Here is a 14,902-nt window from a genome sequence, read left to right as displayed (position 1 = left end):
CATTGGCAGAGATCTGTGAGATTCTGTTATTGCTTTAAGAAGGACGTTTGCAGATCTGAGTGTGGGCGCATTGCGGGTACTTGGCAGATTTATGAAGTGGCCTGTGACTAGGGATACAGTGGTACGGTGAGTCGTGTTGGCTGGTGTATATTTTGAATAGCTGGAGTCTAAATCAGTCCCCAGGAGCACCAGACTCTTCCAATACTGTATAAGAAAACCAAAGCAGCAGTACTTGCATACCAATGTAAAACCCTGTGTTTTACTCACCTTTGCTTACAGCAATCTGCTTTGCCAGTGCAAACTGGAGCTGTGGCAGAGAGCACCTCTCCCTCTTCCACCCCACCTTTCACTATGGATTGATTTACCCTTTTCTAGCATGCCTAATTTATCTGTAACAAAGTCATTATAGAACAGAAAAGGGTGAAGTAGTGTGCTCTCTCTATCTGTGTGTGTGTGTGGATGGATGGATAGATGGATAGATAGATAGATGATAGAGTGAGTGTGTCTGGCAGCAGCCCTCATTTCCCTATGTGGGATGAAATGGATGCTGTTTATGTGCAAGATGTCTATACAACTGACGTGATATAGTGTGCTCAGATACTGCAGTGCCTGTGCAATATCTGATAATGAGGCAGGGAAGGTGCAGGTGGGAACACAATATCAACCAGGGGTATGAAACATAGGGCATGGCAGATCTTGAGACATGTGTCACATAGAATTCCCCCCCCCTTTAAAAACCACTAGTTCTAGTTAGAAGTCCTAGTTAGATTGCAGGAGCATCTTGTCCTAGAAAAGGAACCAGCTCAGCGATGGATATGAGCAACAATTTATCCTCCTTTTTCTCTACTGTTTTGGACCCCTTGTTTGAGAGAGCAACGCACATAAAGACACAACCGAGCTGAAATGTTATCTTTGTATTTACTAATAAATTTCATCAGCTTGTATTCTTACCATGGGGGAGCACATCTGCAAGTTTACTTTGCCATACCAAAAGAGAAGGGATTTCAGGTAACGATTCTCCTGATAATAATAATAATAAATACGTTTATTTCCTAAACCAAAAATGTCTGCCTTCCTCTACTTCATAGAGAGAATTCACAACTTTAGTATTTCACGTAGGCGGTGGGCGGTGGGGGGGGGGGGGAACCCTCGCAAAATTCTCAACATCAGGCTTCATGAGCCCCGCATAGCTGCTGTGGATCTCCATGGGATGAAAACTGCCTGAGGAAAATGAAGGCATGCTGGCAATCCCTTTGCCTTTGGTGCATGTTTTGCAAGTCTTCCATAAGGTTGAGGGAGAACTGAAGCCAAGAACTTCCTGTACTTCTGGAGTCTTCAGAACTTCAGAGGTTCACCCTTCAACTCATGGAGGACTGTAAAGAAGGGGAAGGGATATATATATATATATCTATATCTATATATCTATATCTATATCTATATCTATATATATATATATATATATATATATATATATATATATATGAAAACACCACCATTTTATAAGTTGTGTGTCCGTGTTCCTCAATCTGACCCTTTTACATGGTTTTTGCATGTTTGGTGGTATTTTATGCATTGTGACTGGCCATTATTTTTATTGATTATAGTTTAGTGATTCTTTATTGCAATGGTTAAGTTTAAACTGTTTAATTATTTGCTCTTCTAATTCTATTGTTTACTATTATATTCTAACGGATTATTAAATACTGCTTTATTTGATATAGCTTTATTTTAAAGCTATGTTTTTGTTTTGACTTTTTTGGGGTAATAGTTCATATTGTGTATTTTTCAAATTTGTTTTTCTTTGATTTTGCAAATATAAATTTATAGCAAAACGAAATACATATCCATATAGAGAGATTTCTCTGAATCTCGAAACATCCCACCGCTCCCCCCATGGCTCCTATTTTCAATGTTTTCAACTGCACATTATTTCATAGTCTATATTTTATATCTAGTCATATTGTCCATAGTATTTGTTACATTACAAGTGAAATTAAAATCCTGCTAATGTTTTTATCTGCTTACAGTGGTCTCCTAAGTAAATTATAATTTTTCCCCATTTATAATTTTTTCCCATTGTAATATTATTAGGTTTGTAATCTTTGCTCTCTGTTTTGCAATTTTTGCTTGTAAAACACCCTGTGTGTAGTAATATAGAAAGGTGGCATACAAATTAAAAATGCCCCTGCAATTGAACATGTTTTTCTCCCTTGCCAGTATTACACAAATATACATGCTGGGTTTATCCTGCCAATAAAATAAAATAAAATTTTCAGGACACACAGGGCAATTCTATATCTCCTTATTGCTCCAAGATATAAATCCCGATATAACATATTCAGTTGCGAGATACTGTGCTGCTATGATTGACATATGTCGGAGGTCTAAAATTGAAGGTTTGATTTACATGTTTTTCTCTTATGCTGGTTTACTGTTATTGAGTGAATGAGTCTGTGTACACTCTGCTTCCTCAGTTGCCTTATTGCCTATCTAAAATGTTTTGTTTCTGCATGGAGGTGTTTTTACCTTATGCTGGTCTATGGCTGTAATAAAGATTTGGATTGGATTGGAAAATTAAAAGTGAAATGAAAAAACCCGAAATGAAATGAAGGAAGGGATAGGGCTTGCCAGCATACCAACACTGCCCCTGTACTGTACAGTATTAAAGTAACAGAACATCTGACTAGGACAGGCATCCCCAAACAGCAGCCCTCCAGATGTTTTGGCCTACAACTCCCATGATCCCTAGCTAAGAGGACCAGTGGTCAGGGATGATGGGAATTGTAGTACAAAACATCTGGAGGGCCGAAGTTTGGGGATGCCTGGACTAGGACAATGGAATGGGGCAGTGGTGGACACTGGACTTTAAAACTTCAGCATTGTCCTGTGCGATGCCAGGGCAATCCCATCTCTTGGCTTCTGTTGCTCATCTTTGTTTCAGTCTCCCCTGCAGCACCCTCTTGGCTCGGCCCCCAGTGCGGGCAAACTGGTTGCACTCCCCTAAAGCCACCTATGCAAATCAAATTGCTGCACTTCAGATGTTATGGATCGCAACTCCCACCATCCTTACTCAATGGCCATGCTGGCTGGGGTGGGTGGGAGTTGGGGTCCAACAGGGGGTGGGGTGAGCGTCGAGCATCCCAGGGGGCGCCGCCCATGGGAAGCATCCTGGGGGTGGGGCAGTGATGTCACCCCCCTCAGGGATGACACCCAGGGCAGACCACACACCCTGCACCCCCTTTCTCCACCAGTGGGGGTCCACAACATTCAGAGGGCCCCCTTGGGCTACTCTGGCGGTGGAATTTCCATTTATCTGCATGAAACAACTGTCAGACATGCAGATGGATGTAATAGGACATAATGGACGTAATGGGATTAATTGCCCATCAGAAGCGTGATGCATGGGAACAGCTCTGAACACACCGACACCATTTCAAGCACACGGGAACTGCTTTCCCAGAGCTACAATTCCCAGAACCCCTAATTCTTTGAGGAAACCCACATGCTTTAAATGTGCTTTAAATGGCATAACATTTCACGAATTCTCCCCTTTCTCTGTTTCTCGTTTGCCTCCTCAGGGACCAGCCCTTACAACTTGCCTTGACCCTTCCACTTGCCAGAGGTAAATGTGGAACAGCCGCTCCTTGGGAACGCGATTCAGAAAGCTCTGGAAAACAAGGTGACTCAACAGAAACAAATGAAGTGGAAAGCTCTAAGTGGCAGGTCATGGCTGTCTTAAGCATAAGTGGGGTTTTTCAAGAGCAGTGGGATAATCAGTCAGTGCTTCTCCTGCGAGCTTCAATTATACTAACAGAGATATAACCTGGAGTGATGCAAGCTGTATGGAAATATGAATAACCAGTGCAGGACGACCTTCCTTTCCAGAGAACAAATACATTAACCCCAGTTCCATCTGGCAAAAAAGAGTGAGCGCTGCCTCTTCTCCACTTGCTTTTTGGGGAGTATGAAAATTGCTCTTCATATAACTTCATCATTGGGGGAAAAAAACAGTTTTTGCACAATTTAGATGTTCGATAGATATAAAACTCTCATCTGCCCTTTTCCAAGCTGATCTGCTTGGAAAACTGCTTGGAAACTTTCAGATTTCAGCCCAGCTTTACATGCCATGATTGTGAAATCATGACAATAATTATTATACAGTTTTTTAAAAAAATTAAATCCTTACTATATTTTAAAAAACCAAACATGGAGGGTTGTGGTGGGGGTGGTAACATTGCTTTCATCAGTACCTGTTCTATGCACACTGTAGAATGAGAGAAGTAGGGACATAGAAAGCGGCCTTCTACTGATTGGCCTCTCTAGCTCAATATTGTCCATACCACTGAGCTATGCCCTTTCCTCCATAGCATGGGATATTCTGGACTGTACCACTTCAGATACAGGTTGGAGATGCCATATTTTTGAATGCTTTCCCACATACAGAGCTCCCTGCACATAATAAATAAGGAGATAAGGAATGGGGCTTTCTTGCTAGCATGTTAGTTTTCTACATGGAGGGTGTCTTCCCTGTGGACCAACATTCAAAAACAAGACTGGCCATTGCCTCATTTTCTGCACTATAGTTGCATGACCATCTTTCACTCCAATTATAGAAATATAACATCTCCAAGTAGATATATTAACATGATTAACCTTCATTTTTTCATTTGCCTCTGAAGGTTTTCCCTGTTCATCTTTGTTGTGGATTCAAAAAAGATATGTACTCCCTTGATCTCTATGTCTCTCTCCCATACCTTGACTCTACAAAAAAACATGTTCAGATACTTTCCATCATAAATCCTCTGATTTGACCCAGAACAGGACTGACTGTTCTTGACGTGCATATCTACCCCTCCTGCAGAAGATTGTCCCATATAGCATTTTGTGTTCACCTCCTTTCACTTCATGTTCCCTCTAAGCAACAATACTGGCAAGAGCAGACAGTGAGGAGAGGCATACAAATCAGGAAGCAGCACAAACAAATAGGACACTGGGGCCCTATGCAGGTATTGAAAGCCTCACACAATTAGAAGCTTGTGTGTGGGAGAACAAAGATGTGTTCCCTGCTGTCTTCCATACATTAGAAGCAGAAGGTCTGCAGTGGGGAGCTACAGGCTTCTCACATGATTTAGAACCCTAAATCACGGGTATTAACTTGCAGGGTTCTAGAACTGCACAGAGAGCCTCCATGTGTGCAGCAGGATTCCTAAAGGTGACTTGGGCCAGCAAGCATAGCCAACCTCGCTGTCCCCCTCATCACATGAGGACGAGGATGCCCGAATAGCACTTGGGTGATATGGAAGTGATTCAGCACTGAACTACCTTGCATTGATTAGTTGGGCTAGCAGAACAAAGTTGTGAGGGAGTTAGATGCAAGCCTTAAGGGGAGCAGGTGGTGTTGTGGTCTTAACCACTGAACCTCTCGGGCTTGCTGATTGGAAGGTTAGCGGTTCGAATCCATGTGATAGGGTGAGCTCCTATTGCTCTGTCCCAGCTTCTGCCAAACAACAACAACAACAACAACAACAACAACAACAATTTATTATTTGTACCCCGCCCATCTGGCTGAGTCTCCCCAGCCACTCTTTATTAGCCAGGATGGGCAAGGATCAAGGAGACAGGTGGTCGGTTTCACTTGTCCAAACTTAGCAGTTTGAAAGCAGACCAGTGTGAATAGATAAATAGGTACCACTGCAGCTGGAAGGTAAACAGCATTTTCATGTGCTCTGGCACTCGTCACGGTATCCTGTTGTGCCAGAAGCGGTTTAGTCATGCTGGCCACATGACCCGGAAAACTGTCTGTGGACAAACACTGGCTCCCTCAGCCTAAAAGAGAGATGAGCACTGCAACCCCATAGTCACCTTTGACTGGACTTAACCATCCAGGGGTCCTTTACCTTTACCTAGATGCAAGCCTTACCTTACCTTTCAAGAGGGGTGCTTCCACACTGACTAAGGATGCTTTCAGAGGTGGGGATTATTGCATTAGTTTTCCTAATTGTAATGCAAGCACTTTTGGCCAAGGTACTATTACTCCTTTTACACTCTATTTACACTGTTGCATCATGGGTCTTTGGCTTTTTGATGGATCTACTGCCATGACATACTAAGTTTTAAAGGGTGGAAATAACTGTTAGGCCAGAATATCACCCCAAATTTCCTGATGGAAAATTTCGACCCCAAACTCCTGTGATTTTCTGGAATGCAAGCAGTTTTTTCCCCCCTGGAAGCAAATAAAACAGAAATGAGTGTGCTAAATTTCCACTGGTTTTCCATAAGTGGCTTTTACATTATGCAGAAGATCACATAAAACATGGAAATTATCATTTAAGGAAATATTGATAAAATGGAATAAACTGTTGTCTGAATGTAGCCTAGATGTTCAGTTTGGAATAACCACATTTGGAACATGCATTCTCCACCATGGAGCATCTTCATGACACAATCATCATATCATTGCTCTTTTAGATCTCACCCTCCCCCCCCACCTGCTCAAGACAATAGAAAACCCAGCATTTTTTTAAAAAAAGAAGAGAAGAGAAAAGCCATCTCCAGAGGCGAGGATAGCTTTTAGCACTATAATTTTTGAGAGGTGTGATTTTGATCTGTGCAGTGACATTTCGTGGGTTGAGTGCTATGTCCACACCTTTTTCCTTCCCTGCCTTGCGTTCAGTTCCGCCTCTCTTACTTTTCTTCCTGTTCATTGGAAGCATCTGGCCTGCCAGAGTAATGCAGTGAAAAGTTTCCCTTCCTTTCTTTTTACAGCTTCAATCCAGAAAAAAACTGGTCTCCCTTTCTCCTTCCTTTTCCTTAAGCAGCCTTCTATCTTCTGCTCCTGCACCCTTAGCTGCTGCTTCTTGTCTACATTGCTATACTATGTCCACTCCCAGCTTTGTAGAGATTGCTCCATTAGGCAAATGGGACCCTGCCCCCACCAAGCACAGTCTGCGCTCATCCATCCTCCACATGCCTGCCTCCTTACTCAGGAGACAGGAAGGAGGGTGGGGCCAAACCAGAATTAGTTGGCTCTGCCTATTTCTGGTTCTGGCTCCACCTGCCATTGGCTCTGGCTCCAGCTACTGTGTTACCAGTCCCAATGGGCACTGACCTCCACCGCACTAGCTATAGTAGGAGCATCTGGCTGACGAACATCTCAGTCGAGATCATGGCTGTGGTGGCAGCAAGGAAGTTGTGGAGTCCAATGAAAGGAGCAGCCATCAGAGGGTCCTCATTTTCTCTTTGGAGTGAGGGACAAGCCATGTTGCACAAGCAGAAACACTTGCACTGATGGGATGTTGACTTAGCACTACATTGGGTACAAGCTTCTATCTTGCAAAAGCAAATTGCCATGCCCTTTTCTTCTACATATATTTCGCTTTTATTTCCAGCCTGCCTTTTAATATATAAGGCGGCTTAACAAGCTAACAAGGACGTCAGACTTCAAGCAAAGTAAAGCATGAACAGTGCAATTTAAAACCACTGAAAGCCACTTCAAACATTATATTATTAGCAGGTACACATTTAACACACACTCATTATGAATACCCACTTAGTGCCCTTTCTAGTCACTTCACATATTTAGCTTGCATAGACAATATGGATACATGAAATAAGGTATGTAAATTAATATAAGATTCAGCCAGCTTTTGAATCTGGTTCAAGACCTAATCCTGATCTTTAGCTCAGTAGTGGAAAACAAAGAACCCTTTTCATTTCTGTCTACATATCAGCAAGAGGTGCTTTTTATTTAATATTAAAATTATTAGTCATTAAAAGGTTTCCTTATCACTTCCTCCATGGTTGATCCCATCAATGTAACATTCACAACCTTCTCCCACATAAATGAATCACATGTTACATACTATGGAAAATTGTAGCATACTCTCTGTTAGGGTGGGCATCGCCAGTGTGTTATATAATCACTTGATTCTCCACCTGAAACATACATAGGCAGAAGATGGAAGCATTATTTGGACTAGCCTGAGAGCAAGCATTGAATGAAAGCGGCAGTGTTGCCCTTTAGGAAACATGTAAATGGGTGCTCAGTGTGTACTCCTTGTGGTTCTAATCTACAGCATGTAAAGTTGATCTGAAACAGCTTCATGAAATGCGGTACATGTGCTGAGAGATATCAAGAACAGTACTGATGTAACTCCAGTAGAAAATTGGATATGTGTATCTCCCTATGTGAAATAAAAAAATTCCTTCAGTAGCACCTTAAAGACCAACTAAGTTTATATTTTGGTATGAGCTTTCGTGTGCATGCACACTTCTTCATCTGAAAGCTCAGATGAAAGCTCAGATGCATGCACACGAAAGCTCATACCAAAATATAAACTTAGTTGGTCTTTAAGGTGCTACTGAAGGAATTTTTTTATTTTGCTTTGACTCAGACCAACACGGCTACCTACCTGTAACTCCCTATGTGAACTCATAGAAATCTTCTATTTGATTACATCAGTATGGGTTTAATTTGAATTCATTTACGTGAACTTCCATATCTCTAGCCCAGGCATCCCCAAACTTCAGCCCTCCAGATGTTTTGGACTACATTTCCCATCTTCCCTGACCACTGGTCCTGTTAGCTAGGGATCATGGGAGTTGTAGGCCAAAACATCTGGAGGGCCGCAGTTTGGGGATGTCTGCTCTAGCCAGATCAATATGTCAGAAATCAGATGCTTCTCTGCAGAGCATCCATAGGTGCCCACACTGATCTTTTGCTTACCCAGATGGAGTATAACTGAGAGGTGACATAATATTCACAGAACGATGTGTGGTGTTGGCCTGTAGGGGTGTGGGAGAGAGTGCCACAAAAGAAAAGTTATCTCCCATTTCTGGTGATGCACCCTGTACTTTCAGAACAGAGATGAAAGCGAGCTGTCATCTGTTCATGCGCTGCAGATAGATGATGCAACAGATCCGCAAGATATTGTTATGGCTATGCACCTTCTAAGGAACCCTTGTGCTTGATTTGATTTGTGTTGCTTCAGTTATTTATCCTGGCCTTAAAACATAGCATGCATTCTGGGAAAAGATGGTGACACTGGTTATACAACAGTGCCTTCCCTGTCTCTGTCACCTTGTTGCTTAGTGCAAACACTTTCTATTTACATCTGTCGGCTCGAGTCCCTCCTGATTCTGATCACCCTTCCGCCAACATGAAAAGCATTGATCTCAGCGGTGTTACTCCCAGCTTACACGGCCAGAGCTAGCCCTGTGTCTGTAGCTATAGGGATACATTGATATTCCATGAAAATCGCTTCCCATAGGGCATTCTGCCCAAGATGAGCTGTGAGTGCCTTTCCCATCCTCCACTCGGGGAAATTACCATTTACAAGGGCACCCTGTCAAAAAGGAGGAGAATGCTTATACTGATGTGCAAGTTACATTTTGGAAGAACTGGAAATCTCAGGCAGTTTTAAGGCACGCTCTGCTGTAAGCTGTTGGAGTGTTGCTGTCGGAACGCAGCCTTAATAATCATATACATATTCAGTAAGCATAGCCTTGCAGTCCACATCATAGTCAATCTGCTGTACATGTTCAGCACTACAGCAAGTCGTTAAGGCTAAAATGCAAATTACAAGCTACATTCACCACTCTATACAGCAGAAGCTAGATGCCTCCTGCAGGGAGATGGTCTGTGTCACCATTACAATACCGTACCAAAACAAGTGTATTGGGGGGGGGGGAGAAGGGTGGAAATAGATCAAAATATGCTGATATACGTCATAAAATGTTTCATAAGATAGTTGTGTGCTAAACAGGCAAACTGTGCCTAGGCACTAATGCTGCCATGCACAAAGTAGAAAAATATTTCATGAACTTGGTTGCACAGGGGTGTGGGATTTTTTCTTTTTAAAGACTACAGTGTGTGCTACTCTAATTGATTTGACTTTCAAAAATAGCAGTTTCCAAATCAAAACAAACACAGATTACCTCCATTATTCCATATCAGCATGGCTTTTGCCTACTGCTTTTCTTCCTTAGTACTGCCCTGGTTCTTTATCAGTATGATCTCCAAGTATGTGGACTAAAGTATGTTCACACAAAATATACAGCAGGTGGTAGGTAGGTGGAACACACACACACACACACACACACACACACACACACACACACAGAGAGAGAGAGAGAGAGAGGGGGGGGGGTTCTCAGGAGGGTGAGTGAGATCTGTTGGTCTCTCTATTGCAGTGTTGGCCAAACTTGGGTCTCCATCTGTTTTGGGACAACAATTCCCATCATCCCTGACCACTGGTCCTGTTAGCTAGGGATGATGGGAGATGTAGTCCAAAAAAAGCTGGAGACCCAAATTTGGCCAACACTGCTCTATTGACATGGTAACTATGATCTCTGTGGTGTCCAGCATGCAAAGAGACAGGGTGATCTTTGCCTCTGGCAGACAATATCCTAATGGTCATGGACTCTCTCTATCCATATTAGTGCCTAGGAACAGTTCAACTGTTTAACACGCACACAGGGCTGGCTCTAGGTAGAGTCCCGAGGGCGGGGGCGCCGGAGTGATCTTCGCGCCTCAGCGCCAGGGCGCCCGACCTGCTCGAGACTGCCCTGCACACACATGTTGAGCAGACTCAGTATTTAACGGGGAAATCAGCAAAAGGGAGATTGTTTGAGCCCTTTAACGGGAACAAACAGAAAATGAAAGAGTTAATAAGGCAGTCATTTGAAAAGTGTGTGCATTATTTATTACATATTTTTGACTTCCAGAACCTTGTCACAATTCATTTGCTTACATTTCTCTACTGCAAAAAGCTGCGAGAGGCTCCTGAAGTATATTGAAAAATGGAAGACCATCCAAGCGTCTCACAGGGTGGCTGCGTCTTCTTCACATTGAGGGTCACACATTCACCCTTGACTTTAATGCAAAGCCAGTTTCTATCATTCAGCTATTCTGATTTCAAACTACATAGCATCTTGAAATGGCAGCTTTGTTAGAATTTTATTTATTTTATTTATTTTTTGCTGTGTGGGGTCCAACACAGTTTCTTCACTAGCATGACCTAGACCTTCAGGCTTTTACCCCTTAAGAGTTAAAATCACAAAAACTTCAAAAACCCACATTGCCTTCCACGTTGCAATTTCACTGTGTAAAAGTAATTTTTTTAAAAAAATGCTAGTCACCAACTCTAATTGCCTTTCTATTTGCTCCCTAGGAATTCAGTGGTGCCTTAAATTCTCACATAACACCAAAATATCTTCAGTAGCACCTTAAAGACCAACTAAGTTTTTATTTTGGTATGAGCTTTCGTGTGCATGCACACTTCTTCAGATAGCTGTAACCAAAAATATCTGTTTGTCATTGAAAGCAGGGGTAGGGAACCTCAGGTCCAGGAGTTTCTCTATCTGGGTCCCAAGCCACACCCCATACTGGCCCTGCTCCACTGTTGGATTTTTTGAATAGTCAAGTTACTTTAGAGCCGGTCTAATGTAAATACTGTCTGTTTAAGAGAAACAGGTGTCGGTGATTTCTGTTAATTGCTCACAGGCGTGGGCTCTGCTCCTTGTATATAAGGTTCTGCCAGAAAGCCTTCTGTATCTCTTAGTTAGATATTTCAGTTTGATTCATCTCTTAGTAGATCACTCTCTCTCAGTTGTTCTCAGTTTAAGAGATTCCAAGTTGAATCTTAGTAAGAGAGACTCTCAGTTTAAGAGATTCCTTAGTTGAATTTTAGTATGAGAGTTGCTTAGTTATAATGCTAGTTTGCTGTTAATTCTTGGGTAGTTTAATGGGACTTATGTGGGAGTTTGTGGGAGGTTTGGAATGGTTTGAAGGATGGAATGTGGGTAGATAAAGTTGCTAAAAGAGAAAGCATTTATCTTTAGTTTAAAGTCTCTTTAGAGTCAGTTTGTTTTTCAGTTAAAGAAACCCAACAGTTTGTATTTTCTTCTGTATGCTTTTACAAGTGTACAGCTAGTAAGGGGTTTCATATAAGGGAGACAATTCCCTATGCTCTTGGTGGTGTTTTCTTAGCCAGGTCAACTTCTGACTGCATATACTCTGCGTGAAACGTACTTTAAAGGGCTGCTGGAAACTGGGATATATGATTTAGATTAAGCAGGTTTCAATACCCAGTTTTCTCCAATATTTATTCTTATCATATATATTTTTTTCCAAAATCCACACCTCTTCTCCAGTTCTTCTACCTGGCTGGAATGCTTCTTGCTTCCTGGCTAGAGAAGTGTTTGTGTAAAGCACAATTGCAAAATTGTATTATTTGCGGACAATATCCTTTTATTTATTACAAAACCAGAAGATACAATTCCAAAAATTATGGAGAAAATAAAAACCTTTGGCAGAATATCAGGATATTCCATAAACTGGAATCGTATCACCAGGCTTACCTGCTGAGTAAGACGAAGTATTGGAGAGCTAGCAGGAATCCCAATTGGGCTACTCTCGAATATAGTTTCTTTGAACCTCTTGTAGGGTGGACTAAACTTTGCTCTAATTTTATGAAATATCCTGTTATCCTGGAGACTATTAAAGCACCTATAAAAATTTGGATGAATAAAAATAAAAATAATAAGGATGATCCACTTTCCAAAGGTGAGTCTTAGAGTATAGTACCCACATGAGAACAAAGAAGTTTCTCCATCGCATAAGAGAGAGACCAAGAAGGAAGGTCCTGGGACTTGAATCAGAATCCCCAAGAAATCTAGCCCAGAAAAAAAAATGTATTGGGGCCAACAGTCAGCATCAAACTGATGTTGGAAGGGAGTTACTGCAGCAGAGAGCCTTCCTCTCTTTATCCTACTGAACTGCCTGCAGCGTCAAAGTGCCTTTGAAGGAAAGAGAAGGCTTCTCTACTTATAACCATTGGTGTATAGCAAATGAAGAATCTGCTGGCTTAATACCTTCTTCTAGATGAAAATTAACATCCTTTGCAACTGCAGCCAGTCAGTCCCATGTATACAGGGAGAATTTTGCTAGAAACTTGCATGGGTCTATTTGCAACCAGGAAGGGCTTGCTAGTTCTTGTCTCTGTTAAGACAGCTTTTATTGTTCCCTTTCAAGTTTCCTTTGATTTCTCTGGTTTGTATGGAAACACTTTTCAAAAATCTCAACAAGAGCTTGGTGTGATGATTACAGATTTTAACCATTAGGATCACAAAGCGCTCTTCTTTTACAATATGCCCCCACCCAGCATTTTCAACTTATTGACTTCTTTTGGTGAATATCCACCACCCAAATCCACAAGGAGCCTGCTCTTTTCTTCTCTTTCAATGCCTTGGGAAATCTTGTCTAGTATTCAGCGCCTGTGCTGAGTAAACATAGCAGGGAGACAGTTTGAGAATTGTTTTGGTGTGTTTCTTTTCAAAACTATTTATTCTCAAATTACTGCACTGCTTTACTATCCTCCACCTCCCGCAACTCCCAGCAATGTATTTTTCATAAGTTCACTGAGAAAAGGCTAGTTAGGTTTAATATTCTGTATGCTGGCCTAATAGCAGCAGCTCTAGAGATGAAAGGAACATCTGCAAATATTTGCTAATATTTCTGGTTCTACAAGTGAAAATTTGAATGTGAAAAGGCTTACCTCTAATTTCAAGTGTGTTTGATATGTTGGCACATCTCAGTTGTTTTTGCTTCTAGCCTGACAGACAGATGAAACCTCATAAGTATAACCTTGTCAAATGTTAGATCCATTGAAAATTATCTATCAAATCCAGGCTTACATTAAGCCTCATTTGTATTCGAACTTTTAGCTGTTGTCCTGTAACATACACCACTGCATAACAGTTATTAAAGGTAAAGGGACCCCTGACCATTAGGTCCAGTCGTGACCGACTCTGGGGTTGCGGTACTCATCTTGCATTATTGGCCGAGGGAGCCGGCGTACAGCTTCCAGGTCATGTGGCCAGCATGACAAAGCCGCTTCTGGCGAACCAGAGCAGCACATGGAAACGCCGTTTACCTTCCCGCTTGGAGCGGTACCTATTTATCTACTTGCACTTTGAGGTGCTTTCGAACTGCTAGGTTGGCAGGAGCTGGGACCGAGCAACGGGAGCTCACCCCGTCGCAGGGATTTGAACCACTGCCCTTCTGATCGGCAAGCCCTAGTCTCAGTGGTTTAACCCACAGCGCCACCCGCATCCCATAACAGTTATTAGCAAGTATCAAATACAGTCATACCTCGGTATACAGCCGCTTCAGATTGCGTCTTTTTGGGTTGTACTCCACGCCAAACCCAGAAGTATTGGAACGGGTTACTTCCGGGTTTTGGCACGTGAGCATGCACAGAAGTGCTAAATTGCGCTTTGCGCATGCCATGCGCAGAAGCACCGAATTGCGATCCGTGTGTGCGCAGACGTGCAGATGCAGGTTGCAAACACTGCGGGTTGTGAATGTGCCTCCCACATGGATCACGTTTAAAACCCGAGCATCCACTGTACTAATACTATAAAATGACAATTATTAGATATAACGTACCATTGCAGGTCAACCAAGAAATGGCATCAGAAATGAAATATTGAAATAAATTGTCACCATGTTAAATATGCTTATCAAATATCCAGCAAGTATTCAAGAATTCACAGAAATTTTCAGAGCTCCAGATAGCTCACAGTCTTTCTATGAAATATATAAATAAATTAAGAAATTGTCCAGTAGCACCTTAGAGACCAACTAAATTTGTTCTTGGTATAAGCTTTCGTGTGCATGCACACTTCTTCAGATACACACAAAAGCTTATACCAAGAGCAAACTTAGTTGGTCTCTAAGGTGCTACTGGACAATTTATTATATATATATATATATATATATATATATATATATATATATATATATATATATATATACACACACACACACACTGCATCAGACCAACAGGGCTACCTACCTGAGTCTTTCTATGAATATATGTATGTATATTTCATTGACTTC

The sequence above is a fragment of the Zootoca vivipara genome, chromosome 2 (assembly GCF_963506605.1).
Source record: "Zootoca vivipara chromosome 2, rZooViv1.1, whole genome shotgun sequence".
Lineage (NCBI taxonomy): Eukaryota > Metazoa > Chordata > Lepidosauria > Squamata > Lacertidae > Zootoca > Zootoca vivipara.
Note: the sequence above shows the minus strand (reverse complement) of the source record.